The 15,503-nt window shown below is 38.8% G+C and overlaps 1 protein-coding gene across 1 annotated transcript in view; it reads left to right on the plus strand.

Annotated features, from left to right (window-relative positions):
- Positions 1 to 1,637: 1,637 nt before the first annotated feature.
- The window catches only part of TEAD3 (TEA domain transcription factor 3), a 100,355-nt gene continuing 86,489 nt past the window's right edge, over positions 1,638 to 15,503 (plus strand). Inside the window, exon 1 of the mRNA XM_063297681.1 lies at positions 1,638 to 1,950. The gene's annotated coding sequence lies outside the window, so the exon portion shown is untranslated. The remainder of the gene's footprint in view (positions 1,951 to 15,503) is intronic.

Below are 15,503 nucleotides of genomic sequence, written 5' to 3' on the forward strand. Positions count from 1 at the left end.
TAGAATTAGTATGAAAGGCTCACTCAAGTATGTTCCAGCACACATATAAAACTTGGGAGTTTGACCTCACTTTTAATAGAGTAGGTAAGAATTTTTGTGGGCTGTTTCTTCTAAAAATCTGGGTCGTTGATGTAGAATCAAACTCTATTTTTTGAGAGTACTGTACTCGATTTCCCCTCTGCTGCATTTAAAAAGGCTCTGGCAATTTTTCAGTGTTGTCAGATACGTTTTCCCCAACCCCCCCTCCCCCCTGGAGGAAGGGTGGAAAAAAATAAGATTTCAAATGTCTGACCGACTTCCTCTATTGTTGGCTGTGGCTTTCTTGATTGCAATTAAGTGGTTCCGAACAAAATGCGCGCTGCGCGACAAAGATCTATAGGAGGCGCTGCAGCAGGAGGCTCAGCGCGAGGGCTGGAACTTCTGACCCGAGTCGGCTTTGTAGAGAAACAGGAAACGAGTGCGGCTGCTCCTTCGACGTTGACGTCAGCCTGAGTGCGGGGCTGAGATTCGGAGCAGAGAGACCGATGAGGAGAGCGGACAACTCGCCTCCTCTATTGCTGGACGCCTCCCAGTTCGTCCTGTTTCTTCTCCTTCCAACCGGCGGGTTTTTTTAACCTACCCTCTTTCTCGCACACCTTGGGCTGGAGACATAAGAAAATGGCCACCCGTCCAACCTGTTCCAGACAGGTTAATCTACCTGTCCAAGTGAGACCTCCGTGCCCAGAGTCCCGAATCAACTTCCTTGAGGGACGCAACCTCCGCAATCTAAACCTGCTGGGTTTAGAAATACTATTATCACTGCTATATAACACTGCTTCATTGCATTGTTTCCTGCATTGAAGAACAAAATCGTTCATTTTAATTCCGCCTTCCCATCAACATCCTAAGCAAGTTCATAATGAAGCAAACAGGCGGCAGAATTCAATTCATAGGGTTGCTGGCTGTCAAGGAAGTCTTCATATCGTCTTCTGGCAAAACAGGCTTTCGCCTGCACGGCTAGAAATCTGATTAGTGTTTACGATTCACTTTGCTTCTTCCTAATCCCGGGTTTTTTGTTTCTTGTTGGTAATATTTTACCTAGACCAAGAGTTCCGGAATACTCGAAAGCTTGCACAATCTTTTGAACAAATCGGTTAGGCGTAATAAAGGCATTACCCAACTATTATTATTTTCCCCCATGGGCCTACCCGACTACGACAGCTTTTTTTTTTTAATCTCGACCTGTGAAGTGAGTTAAATAACTTGGTTGAGGTTTTATAGTGACTAATCAGGATTTCAACTCAGTCTCCCCCTCCTTAAAGTTCATGCCATAATATATGCTTTTTAAAAAAAAGATACAAGGAGCTTTCTTTGTCGTTTTATCCACAATGCCTTTTGCTATCCCCTCAAAGAAGATGGATGAACCTCTGGATCCCATCAAACTTTTCCCTAACTTCGTGCATAGCCCTCCCTCCTGCAAACAAATCCCCTCCTCCCTTGTCCTCTTCCTCTTCAGTAGGAGAAGCTGGTTTGTTAACGACCCAGCCTTTTCCAGTAAATCCATCCAGTATCCTCCCAGCCCCCTTTCCGTCCTGCCTGAGGCTGAAACAACCCCCCCTCCAAGCGAGACTCCTCCACTGGAGGAGGAGGTCTCCTCCCCCAGCGATGGTGGTGGCGGAGGCTGTCCATCTGCGACAAGGGCGGGGGCTGACTCCTGCTCTCCTTCCCTCCCTCCTTCTTTTGCTCTCTTTCCAAGTTTCTGCTCCTCCCTCCTTCGCACAAACTTTCCCGTCGCTCTTGCTCGGCTCCCGGCTCGCTCCTCTCGGTGCGCTGCGGATTAGCCAGCCCACCAGCCCGCCGCTTCGACCCTGCCCGCTGCTCTGTCACGTCCTCCCGCGGACCGAACCGAACCTTCAACCGGCAGCAGCGGCGGCGGGATCGGCACCCACCCTTTCCCGGACGGAGCACGGAGTAAGTAGAACAGCCAGCGAGCGCTCCCGCTCGGGCCCTGGAAACTCTTTCCTTAAGGAAGAGGAAAACGATTCGCCTCTGTTGCGCCCCCCTGGCCGTCCCGGCCGGTGTGGGGGGAGGCTGTACGGCCCAGTTTCTCCGCCTTCTGTCCCTTCCCCTATTTTCCTCCCCCGACCCAAACCGCAGCCTTTCTTTCTCCCGCCCTTAATGGGAGAGAGAGAGAGAGAGGGAGGAAGGCTGAGGGGAAACCCCCTTACACCCCCCACCCCGCCATCCCTCCACCGACCGTTGCCTGGTTGTGGTTTTCCTTTGGAGAAGGGCACTCTCCGGCCTTTATTCACGGGCTCTTTGGGGCAACTCCTTCGACAAGTTTCGCTCTGCTCAGCAAACGTCGGGGGGCGGGAGGGGGGAGTCAAAGGACTTTTTAAAAAAAACCCTCCAGTTTTCACTTGGAAGGCAGCCAGTGATGTGCTCCTAACATTCCTTGCTTTCTGCCCCAGTCGCATCTCTGTGACTTTAAGTTTTGAAGGCAGTGGCCTATAACCAATTTAGATTAATTTTTTACTTACACTTTGTCCATCCCATTTGGTTGTAGCTGTGATTGTAGCCCATGTATTTGTTGAGACAGTTTTCTTGTAAAATAGATTGTATATTCCTGAGAAGAATACAGTAAAACATATTTTTAGGTATACAATTATTGCTGTACAGTATATTTTTTCCCCTTATTTCCCAGATGGCCTTAATTTGGTCCAGAAAATGTGGAGGGTTTGGCGGGAGTGAGAGTTAAAATTATTTTTATCATTATTCAAATTTGAGATGAATTTTAAAAATAAAAACGCATTTCTGCTTCCTGTGTGGATGTGTACTGGCAGCTTGTACATAGGCCATAGGGGCAGTGTTGACAACTCATGAATTACACAAACACATTTTCTCAATTAATTACCTTTGTGTGTTATTGGCATAATGCCGTATCTCTCACTGCTGGGTCACATGCATAAAAGTAAGTGCTTTTGTAAATCTAGAGTGTACATACATTATACAGTTGTAACCCAAGCTATGATTGACTTGGTATCATTCAGGTGGGTATCTTTCTGTGTGAATGGGAGAAGGACAAGCAGTGCTAGCTGCTCAGGGAAAGGAGATGAGATAATTTTTTAATCTTAAAAGACAGATTGAATGAAGAAACAAAACGTTGGATCCATCATTTATCAATCATAAAGCAGGAGTGGTGGTGAGACTGATTAGTTCTGGGCAGCTGACCTCCAGTGTTAATGAATCAACGAAGGAATATAAGGCTATGAAACTAAAGGGCAACGATCTAAAAAAAGAGGTTCCAGAAGGGTGTCTTACTGTCTTTCACAAACAAGAGCCACAGTACATTGGTAGTTACATCAGGATAGGACCAGGACAAACTTCTCCCTTCCCTTGATCAGTTTTCTAAAGGGAAATGTTTTGAAGGTTAGCATTTGCCTGTTGTGTGTGAAGCTGCATACAGGTATGCTGGAGAGTAGTTAAAGAAGGAAATGCTTTTTCTAGGTAGTGTACCACGTTACCACTGCAACTGGATGTTATTGAGACTTCAGATCTGGAATTCTTAGGGAAATGGACTTTGTTCTGAAGACAATTTTCTCATGGTGGAGCCTCTCAGGAAGGTTGCTGTTTGGTCACAGCTCTGCAGGGTTGGATGTATGGTTGATTGTGCAGGCCCAGACATGTAAACGCTTGTACCGTTTGGGGAAATAGCTGTGTAGAAAATAGGACCTGGATTGTGTGTTGTATTGCTGAAGAACATCTGACCTTCCAAATGAAGATCTGCTTCTTAGATGCTGTTTAAATCTAAATTTGAATCATAGCCAAATGTAAAAATAATACAGCTTTACCTTCAGGTTCAGGTTCTGTTAATTGCATATGGGGAAACTGATGGACATAGTTTCAGCTTATTAATGATGATCCAGCAAAGCACACTGAAAAGCTAGAAACAAAAAATTAAGTATTATTCTATAGATCTTCACTTTCCCAAAAATCAATCCAGAAATTCTCAGATTGCAATTCTTCAGACATCATTTGGGAGTAAGTCAAACAATCGGATTTTACATAAACATACAGTATTTAGGATTGCACTGAAGGGGGCCAAGTACTAAAAATTGCAATGATATGCAAGTATCCCTTGACAATTCTCATGAGATTGCTCTAGAGAGCAATTAAGCTTGGTGATATTATAGAAGTAATTATATTGTGGAAGAAAGTGTTTGTTAGATACCATCTAGCCCAAATTTAACTTGAGAAGAATAAGGTTGTAATCCACTTCCTATTTCTGTTTAAAAATTTAAACGTAATGCCAATCCATTGGGTATGCTATGTCTGTAGCTTTGTTTTCAGCTTTAAGGATATATGTGTGTAAATATGTAAATATAAATGGTTATTATTGGATCACTTACCAGTCCTATTTATATATGCTTGATACCTAGTCAGAGTAGGTCCAATCTTTGTAAGGATACGCATGGACGTGCATTCCTAACAAGTTTCTCTAAATGGGAGGTTGATACCTGTTGTGTGGGTTTGAAATCTGTCTGATTTCCTTTGAAGTCCAACTTTAGAACAGATGATTGCAAATTTTGTGGAATGCAGGACCACTTTTAAGTTCTGTGAATAAAACAAGATGTTTAATATTGCAAAAATGTTGGTGCAGTTTTCAAATCTGCAAGCATTAAATATGCATAAGGTTTTTCACATGGGGTTTGCAAGGCTTCGGAGTCAAAGGCAAAAAGGTACTTGAGAGTGCACGAAGGTGCAAGCATAGCACTTGACTGCAACTCCTTAAATTAAACATATCTTCCTAAGAAAAGACATATTTGGTTTAAGAAGTTGCAAGTAGGTGCTATGTTCATGTCTTCATGGACTCTGAAGTGCCTTTTTGGCTTCAAATCCAAAATACTGCATAACTGAAATAAGTATAGTTTCTATTAGACTGCTTTTACTTTACTTGTATTTAACACATACACTTGATAGCAAAAATGGATCAAAAGGCTTGTGTTTTGCTAGACGATAATTATAGTGCAGTATACTGTCTAAAATTGATCTAGTGCTACAGAAATAATGTCAAATATTAGTTTTATATTTTCAAAAGAAGAACATCCATTTTTTTCCTCTTCTAGAATGGTATAGGATGTGAACTAGGATTTGAGTTTCAAATCCCCATTTAGTCACATGGAATCCAGTACTATTTTATTGAAGGTAATTATATTCAGCAAGGATAATTTCCAGGAAAGTGTGCAGAGGATTTAGTCTTACTTTTTCCAAATTTAAAAGCATAATCTATATACAACCATTTGAAATGTGAAGTGACCATCTTAAGAGTATGATTTCAGGTTCTGCGTAAAAGTCTGAACTGACTTCAAACTGAGCTAAAAGTACTGGCAGTTGCTACAATCAGATAGCTTTTGTGAAACGAGTTTGACAGCTCTTGGTCCATTTTCCTTGTGGAGCCTATGCTTGTCTTGCAGAAATCATCAACCCTACTGTCAGTAACAGTTTCTTGTTTGCAGTTTCAGTACACAGTACTGATCAGATGTACCATTTCATTGAGTTTGCATATACAGAAATGTCAGATGGAAACATTTTCTTCTAAGTTGGTTGCTTCCCAATGAATTCATGGTTTCTTTCTATAAGGAACAAGCCAGAATCTTTGCTTTGCCCAAATTAAACAAACCATGCTTTACAACATCGGTGGTTTGTTAGCTGCAGATGCTTCTAGAAGGAACTAGCAGTCTGACCATTTCTGCAGTTTGAGAATGGTCACCAGCATGGTGCCATTCTGTTGGCAAGCCAGACCTGTATCCATTTTTTTGGCTTCCTTTGACATGCAAATGCAGTCAAGCATGCCAATGAGTAGGTTTGAGTTGCAATTGCTAAAAACAATTTGCACAACTATGCTACATTACGGGTATGCAGCCATTTCTGGGCCATGGGCCATATTTGGCCTTTAAGTGGTATAACACTCTAGCAAGGGCTAAAACAAAAACTGAATTTGCTCTGTTTGGGTGGGAATATTTGGAAAGCTGTGTGGGCTACAGTCATGGGTTGCACCTATGTGCTAAATCATAGTTCAGTGCAGCAGATGTGTTGCACAGTATTAGAATATCCTGCTAGCGTGGCAATGTGAATGAGCTGAAGTGAGTCACAAACTTGTATCCTCCTCCTGCTGTAGTTGAAGAGAAGGTTTGGAAGCTTTCACCTTCACTTCTACTTCTGATCAATTGCTATTTTTGGTCTTCTCTAACTGACCAACTGATTAACATTACCTATGGCTAATTTCAAATACACTAACTTCACATCATAGTTTTTGAAGCTGGCTTGTTTAAACTGATAGTTTTAGCAAGAATTTTAGGATCCAGTGAGATGGCAAACAGTGGTTAAATTTAAACTTTGAAGCTCCTCTTCTCAATAGAGAAGAAGATGGGAAAGCAGTGCATATAAGACCCAAACTCATTGTAATTTACTCCTGCTTGGTGCTGCTGCTATTGCTAGACCTGCAGTATAGTTTGACATAGAAATGTTGCTGCTGTTGTAGCACCGTTTGTTAAAGACCAGTTGCAATTTTGTTCACATAAACTTCCAGGTGTTTCTTTGGTCATGAGTATTGGAAGTTATAACTACTACAAGCTGTATTAAGTTGACAGAAAGCAGGGATTTACCCTTAGGAAACAAACAGCATTTGTAAAGGTGCCATGATTCTTTTTGACAATTCAACTTTCAAGTATGCTATTTACTGCCCTTCTTTGTATTCTGATTGTATAAAAGATTACTGTATACAGCAGGTCCCCAGTTTAAGAATGAGTTCCGTTCCTAAGTCTGTCCTTAAGTCAAATTTGTATGTAAGTCGGAATAGTTATTTAGCATCAGTTAGTCAAATGTTTGTCTTAGTGTATAATATATATACAGTATCTTACCTGTCTATGCATATGAAACATTTAAGAAACACTTCCAAATACACTAAAACATCTTAAACATAATAATACACAACGCAGTATTGTGTATTTAACTTGAAACATTATACTTAACTCAAATTTTTAATGTAATAGGCTATATGGTGGTCTGTTCATAACTAGGAGTCGTCCATAAACCAGGATGTTCTTAAACCAGGGACCTGCTGTATACAAATCAGTATGTATGAACTTCTTTACTCACTCAGGCTATGCAGACGATGGCTGTTAAACTCAGGATAGCATTTTCCTTAGTGGGTTTTTTTTCCAGCAAACATACAAAATATGGATGCAGTATACATATAACAGGCATTTTTAAATGTCCATGTTCAATCATGCAGAAATGCCTTCATTCCCAGATATTTCTTAATAAGGATTTACTATTTTCTGGCTAGAAGAATTGTCTGTCTTGGGACAAGTATACTAAAATATGGATATCAATAATATAAAAGTATGTAGAATTGTTATATCATTGTTATCTTAAACAAAATACCTAAAAATGCATGTAAACGTGTGCATGATGTTCACACTTTATATATATAGAAGAGAAAACACTGATGTACTTATGATGTTTTCACAGTATATGGATAGCACACATTCTCCTTATCCTGGTAATTGTCAGATTCTTTGATGAAGTATGTGGAAATCTACCATAGAAAATGCATTTGATGGTCTAGTTATATCAATGTAATATTGTGGATGATTTCCTAATTTATTTGTTCTGGGATATATATATATATCACAGATATACACACACACACACACACACATATATATATATATATATATATCTGCGTGAGAGAATCTAATTATTGAATTGGTAAAGAATGCATTTCATTGGGTAGTTGTAAAACATACGGGCTTTAGTTATATAGAGTGCATTCAGAATTTGAGTTGTTGCCCAGATTCTGTTTCCCCTATTGGCAAAACAAAGTTCCTGATTTGACTAATGCAATTTATTTCATTGTAATTGTCCTGTGGAGCTAGGTTGTATGATGGATGGCTGAAATTATAGATGAAGATTAATTCATTGAACCTTTCTAAAAGCTTAACAGAGATTTATCAAATGTGGGTTTGCAGGTTGTGATACATCCTTTACATCATTTCAGCCTCTTACCTTATGTCAAAAGATTGCTGAGCAATGAGAGGTATACCTATTGGACAAAGGGGTATTATTGGCAATGGACTGGAAACTGGTGTTCAAGCCTATGGTCTACAAAGGTATCACAAATGGTCAGTGGGGGTGTGTAGTGGAGAGGCAGGAAATATGATAATATGATCTAGTCTGGTTTTTATATGGAGAAAATATGTGGTTGCTAAGAGTCAACACCAACTTGATAGCACATCATCAATCAATTATTTATATATTATATTTAATATTTATAGGCCTTATTAGATGGTAAGTTTTCCTATTGTTAGGTCTACTGCAAGTAATTATTCTTTGAGGATTGTGATTTATTAATGAGATAATAAATTATTAGCTGCATTTTTAATATACTAGATTTATAAGCTTGACACTTGTCAGCCTCACGTTATGTTAAAATATTTAAAACTGCTGGCTTATGCAGCAGTCTGCAAAATCCTTCAATTACAATGTAGTTTTCACATAAAGGAAGAGATTGAAAACTGCCAGACAGGAACAAACTGGCCTGGGCTAACCTAAGCCTGTAAGATCAGCTTGATTTGCAGAAGTAACAGGTAAAACCTTTCATGTTATGGAGATGGGCATTACTGTATTATCACTTTGTCTACATACTATGTTGCTTTTAAAGGCATAAGAGCAGGCCCATTAAAATAGCGAACATTTTTTTCAGGTATCAGCAACTATATATTTATGACATTCAAGCCATGTAAGACAGGTTTCTGTTTGTTTCTTGTAACGAATTAGTGTTGAAGGTGCCCAAAGACTATTAGTTTTGGTGCAAAAGTCTTAGCACAGCTGTATTTCTGGAAACTGCTGATATTTGAGAATGTATCAGCTCAAGCATTAGCTAACCTTGGTTAATGGAGAAGAAACATTTGGTTCTTATGTAGGAAAGGGTTGTAGCCATGGTGTCCACAGTGGGGGGACAAAAGATACCACATGTATAACAATACTGTATTGTCACGCAAATGCTGCAAGTATATAGTGGCATCTGGATTATGGTGGACTATAATTCCCTGGATTTCCAGGCAGCTGGAGTGACTGGTTTTATGGAAAATATTTTTTGTTTTGGATTTTAAATGTTGGACAGCATTTGTCAGTGTCCATATCTAGGGCTTGCATGCACTCAAGAAAAAAATCAGACTTAACATTCAACTTAGTCACCTGTGATTTACAATTGTTTGTCCTGAAATTTAACTTCTCAGGATAATTATAACTTCACAAATAAAACAGTAAAATCATGACAGTAGAATAAAGTTAGTCAAGCTGTAGGGTGTTAAAGGCTTTCAAGGTTAAAAACTAACACCTTGAATGGTACCCAAACAATGATTAGTGACTTGTGCAAGCCATTCACTAAGCATAATAGCACATTATGATACCAGATTTAGTAGCCCAGCAGCAATGAAAGCTTCTGGACACTTACATATATGGCCCTGTAGAGTTAAGCATGTTGTGTAAACACAGCCATAGATGATCTCCTTTGATGGGGCCAGTCCCACTCTGTTCAATCTAATCAAATAGGAGAGGCAAGCTCTTGCTTCCTCAGATATCCTAACCATATCCCCAATATTTACAAGCTGCAGAGAATCTAAACTGGATAAGCTGTTGCATCATCATACCCTGTCCTGACCTTGGAGGCCAAGTCTGATTAATTTTTATCTTCAGTGAATGATGCAGATGCTAACAGCAAACTATCAACTGCTCTAGCTCTGCCTATCTAGAATTCTAGTGCCATGTAATGCAGGAAAATGTGCCAGCCTATTCTGCATGGACCCAGTGACAAACAGAAATTATGTCGCCACCCACAGAAGAGTAGTCTAAGTAGGCTTTAAGCCATGCTGTGATTTGCCCTGAGATTTTCTCCATTTGTCTATAAGCTACTGTTCAATTTGCTTCAGTCCTTCAACTCCCTATTTAACCAAATGACTGATTCCATTCTGCAAGGAGGAACAGAGTGTTGAAGAATGATAGTATCTACTGTCCAGACAATTTCTTAATCCTACAAATTGGCCAGAATTCAGCATTACTAACAAGGAAACTGGAAAATCCCCAACTGTATTTTACAGTGCTATTTGAATCCATCGAACAGTTGCAGTGGATTGTTTTAACCAGGCTACCACCTGTATAATATTTGTGTAATTATATATAATTCAGATAATCACACAAATCACAATTTTAGTAGAAACACTGCTCATACCTTACACAAGAGAAAATGATTCTGTTGAAATATGTATGTACATAATTTAAAAAAATTGATCTGTTCTGTTTAGTTTGCATGTAAAGTTATAGAAGTTTTCATCAATTCATCAGTAATTATACCTTGTTAGGTCAGAAATCTGATAATTACAGATTATTAATTACAGGTAGTCCTCATATAGCAACCACAATTGGGGCCAACAACTTGGTCATTAAGTGAAGCAGTTGCTAAGTGAAATATGATTTTATGAACTTCAGCTTTCCTTTGCGGATCTGCAAAGGTCATAAATGCGAGGACTGATCAAAAAGTTACTTTTTCATCACCAGCATAACTGTGGATGGTCTCTAAAAAGGCAGTCACTAAATGAGGACTACCTGTAGAGGAAAAGTATTATAAGACAGGATGTAGATCTCTCCATCCAACAGCCAGTATGTGATATTAAGCATTTAGCCATCATTACTGATGGAACTCCATGCTTAAAAAACAAACAAACTATAAGGCTTGATTTAGATTATATGCATTTCATAGTTCAGCTATTTGTTTCCCTATCTAGTACTGCAAAGAATTTGCCACATATTTTTTAAAAGAAGATTGTGTGTTGACTGGATATGGTAGTACAATATTGAAAATACCGGGATGTACTCTTTTAGGGATTTTAAAAATAGATCTCCATAATTTATTTGGTAGATCTCTGCCATTTTGGGGGCAAATGTAGGAACCCTAATTACAGGTAGTCCTTGCTTAACGACCACAATTGAGACTGGAATTTTGGTTGCTAAGCAATTCAGTTGTTAAGCAAATCTGACCTGATTTTATGGCCATTTTTGTGGCAGTCATTAAGCAAATCACTATGGTCATTAAGTGAACCATGTGGTTGTTAAGCAAACAGTGGTTGTTAAGTGAATCACACAGTTCCCCATTGATTTTGCTTGCTGGAAGCCAGCTGGAAAGGTTGAAAACGGCGATCATGTGACCGTGGTACACTGACGGTCATAAATGCGAACCAGTTGCTAAGCGGCCAAGTTGCAATCACATGACTGCAGGGACACTGGGATGGTTGTAAGCACAAGGACTAGTCGGAAGTTGTTTTTCAGCACCATCGTAAGTCTGAACCATCACTAAATGAATAGTCATTAAGTGAGGATTACCTATACAGTTGCAGATAATATTGTTAGACTCAAAGATACCAAACTCAAATTGATTAGAAGGACAAACTCCATTATTTAAATTTGTTTGCAGAGTTTTGATAGGGAAGGATGTTAGTTGGAAAATGAATAGTTTGTATAAAAATATCTCTTGCTTTCCAACTTTAGCATGTTACCCTTTTACATCTTGTCTATTCAGACCCTTTAGCCACAATGATCTTTGTCCCAATTTTATTCATTTCCTCCATAGACACTTCCTACAGCTTCACTTCAGAGTCCTCTCTAACACCAAAGCAGCTGACTCTTCTCCATCTCCGTCAATTATTTTTTTCTTTTCACTCACTGAAAGCCTATAACTCCAACTTAGATTTAAGGGATCTGACCACATTGCATGTTGATTGTTTGGCGCTGTTGAGTGTTATTTTGTCCTTCTCAGCATTGCAGTTTGTGTGTCAGTTAGTTTGGAGAAGAGTCAAGGGCTAACACCAGAGCGCATGTTTTGTATTCAGAACATCCCTGTTTAGTTTTGGGTATCTCCAGGTGGTGCTCTGAAATACCCTTTTCTGACTGCTACCTGTATGTTTCCTGTGAACAGCTAGTGTTGATAGGTTTTCCAGTAAAGTTCGAAAGGCATCTGCAAAGCATTAATGCCTCCTTAAAATAGTATCAGCATATGTCATCACTTTATTTTCACTCTTTTTTCCTCCAACCATTTATTGAATAGATGGAATATAAAGATAATGTGGTTCCAATAGAGAGTGAGCATTTAATTTCCCTCTATGTTATGAACTTTATTATTGTTTTCTCCCTCTCAAAAATTCAAGCTTATAAAAACCTTTCCTTTTCCCAAGTTACTATTTTTGTCAGAACTGCACTCAAGAATTTAATCATATCTTTTCAACAAATTCCCATATATTTGGTGAAACATAACTTTGTAGTGTAACTGCTCTTTGTGTTCATTTATGACTAACTGTAGAGAAAAGAATCCATAATTTGTATCATTTTGTAATATTAAACATTAGTAGTCAGCATTTTAGAATGCTTCTCCTGGTATGTGTGGGCAAGAGTACCAAGATGCCTCTTAATCAAAAATGCAGCCTGCAGTCTATAATTTCAAGTGGCCTCAGCTTAATCTCAGATGCTGTCTGCAAGTGATCAGGTCAGACCTCCAGTAAGGGTTACCTGTTCCTTCCCTGGGTCTCTGCTTTGGAAAGTTAGAAGGTGCCAAAAAGTGAAAGAGAAAGAGATCTGTCAGAAAGACAAAAAAGGATGTCAAAGAGAGTCATTACCCACTTTTTGGCTCTGGCCTTACCAACTAATAGCTGCAGCCCCACCTTCCATAGGGTCCCCAGAAAATTTTCCCATAGAGGACCCAATTTAATAAAAGTTTGCATACACTATCATATGAGGACAAAGGATTAGTGGAGTGCAGATATGTCAGAATGAGAAACAGAGATTGGTCTGCTTTTTTTTGTTTTGAAAGGTTTTATTTCTCAGAATCTGGCATGGTATTTTTCAGAAGTGTGATTGTTCTTTTGAGAATAAAAGTTAAACTAGTGGATAGCAATCACTGTGAGACCCCAGATGATTTTTAGAGTTTGCCGTCTCATTGTAAAGGAGATCCATGCCTTATTTCTAGGAGAAACAGGCCAGTGTGTGAAATTGGCCTGGCTCTTTCCTTATAATTCTGATACCAAAGATTTGAAGGTTCGCATTGAAATGGAAGAAATGTTAATTATAGTATGGCTTCTGTTATGGGGTGGGGGGGAATGCCTAGAAGTATTCAGAGAAACCTAATAAGCATATTCTATGATTTAAAAAATCCAGTCACCATCAATTAAAAATCCATTTGTGTGCCTGTTCTAATTGAAGTGCAACTGCAAATGACCATCCCATAAATCATTCTTTTCCAAGTGCCTTCTAAATGGATTTCAATACTTATAATCCCCAGTATGAACCATAGAGATAGCAATTAGAGTAGCAAGGTTCCCTTGCTTTCAGTTTTGATTACAATCTCTGTCTATCATGTATGTTGGGAGATATATTTACAATGTATGTTTACAACATATCTTGAGAGATAGTAAGCTGATGCATAAAACATCAGGTCAAGGTACTGACTAATGGACTAAAGGAGTCCAAGTAACAGGAAGTCAAAGTCCAAGGTTCAGTCACCCAGAGTCCATGATCAAGTTAGAATGGTTAGAGTGATTGGGCACAAATAAGACCCACTACAGCATTATCTAGCATGGATCTGCTGCAAACCAAAGATGTTATGCTCTGACCAGTAGAATCCCACCCAGACTCACTTTCGAGGTATTTCTCTTGAGGAGTTCTAAGCGCTTCTTCACATGCCACTTCTCTGACTTTGCACTCCTAGGCATCTATCCTTCAGGAGATTTGATGACGTTCCATTCTCTACGTTATGGTCAGGTATCCTCCTCCAGGTTCTTGTGAAGGCAGTCCCAGTGTCCCATCCCTTGTTACATTTGAGCTACTGGGCTCCTTTTTCGTCCTTAGAGGGAAACTTATCCAGAAGGTTCAGAGAAGACTTGGATGATGATAGAAGTAGTTATCTGATTAGATTTATTTTGCATCAACCTAAATTCTACAATGTTTTGTTAGTCTGTTGTATCACATGCTGATTTCAGGTGAGTTAGATATATAATCACAGGCATTCATTTTGGATTGAACAATTGGATATGGTAATCATTTTTAAACTTGCTTGCTGTGTATATTATAGAATTGTTCTCTTGTTTGTTTCTATCAGCCTTCTCAAACCCAGTGCTTTCCAGGAATTTTGAAGTAGTATCCCCAGTCATCCTGGCCATTAGGGATAATAAGAACTATATTCAATGAATCTGAGGTCACCACTTTGGGAAAGGCTGACCTGCATCTTGTTAATGTATGCGAGTTGCATAGCATACACTGAAAACCTTTATTGGCAAGGCCTTCTCACATAAAGTAGATGACAATTCTCAAAGTCTTTATTAAGAGTTGCTGTGAGTCACTATCTGTCAATTCTAGCCTATCTCTCAAATGTGGATATAACTCTCATAACAAACTTCAGTTTCAAGATATTAACACTGAAGGATGTCATTAGCACTTCTGTGCAGTATTTCCTCCTCTCATCCACGATTCTGGCAATGTTGTGTGTTTCATTACATGATAGAAATGTCCTATGTTGTTCTTCAGTATTATTTCTCTATTCCCATCAGTGTGATATAGTTACGGACTTCACTGTGAGGCAGATGTTACTTACTTTTTCTTAGTTACCGGTTTCCCCATTTGATATGGCAGAGAACCATATTATTCTTTTTCTCAGGTTAAATTCATATTAAACTTGTCCTCAATCTTTTTTCCCCTGATTTCTCTTCTGTGTTTCTATTCAGAGTGCATTCGTGGGTACTAACAGTAAACAAAATGAGAAGTTGCTATTGTGTCAAGCATAATTGGGAAGCTTGGTCACACAGAAAAATCAGTATAATATCTTCTTAAGTTCATACAGTTAACTAAAACAAAACTAAACATTCCCAACATGCCTTGTTTGATCGATTCTTGGGGCTTAACTTAGTAATGGAATTGCAAGGAAGAATTTCCAAAGGATTGCTTATTATGCATTGCCTTGATAATCAGTCTTTCACAAAGTATGTTGAAGGTCAAATTTCTCAATTGAATGATTTATTTAATATAGCAGTATCCCAACTGTCAATATAGATTACATTTACTTTTAATAGAGCAAAACAAATTAGTGCATATAACAACATTCTACATTTTCCTTGGCCATTCACGAATTTCTGCAGGTCTCCCTGCCCAAGCAGTCTGTAGTCGAATGAGACAGGTCACCCTGCAAAAATATTCCTGAGCTGTAAATGTGCTTATGTATTCATAACATGCCAGATTGTATTATGGGTTATTATGGGTTATTGTGCCTTGAACAGTTGTGCTTAATTTTTTGGCAAAAAGTGCTGGCTTGTGTGTATTCTAGAATTTCTCTTGGAATGCCAAGGCATTTTTCTATATCAGAGTTTCAAATACAAGAATATCTAGAAGAAAACTTTAATCTGGTGAATACAAATGTTTTATTT

This window comes from Candoia aspera, chromosome 3 (assembly GCF_035149785.1).
Source record: "Candoia aspera isolate rCanAsp1 chromosome 3, rCanAsp1.hap2, whole genome shotgun sequence".
Taxonomy (NCBI): domain Eukaryota; kingdom Metazoa; phylum Chordata; class Lepidosauria; order Squamata; family Boidae; genus Candoia; species Candoia aspera.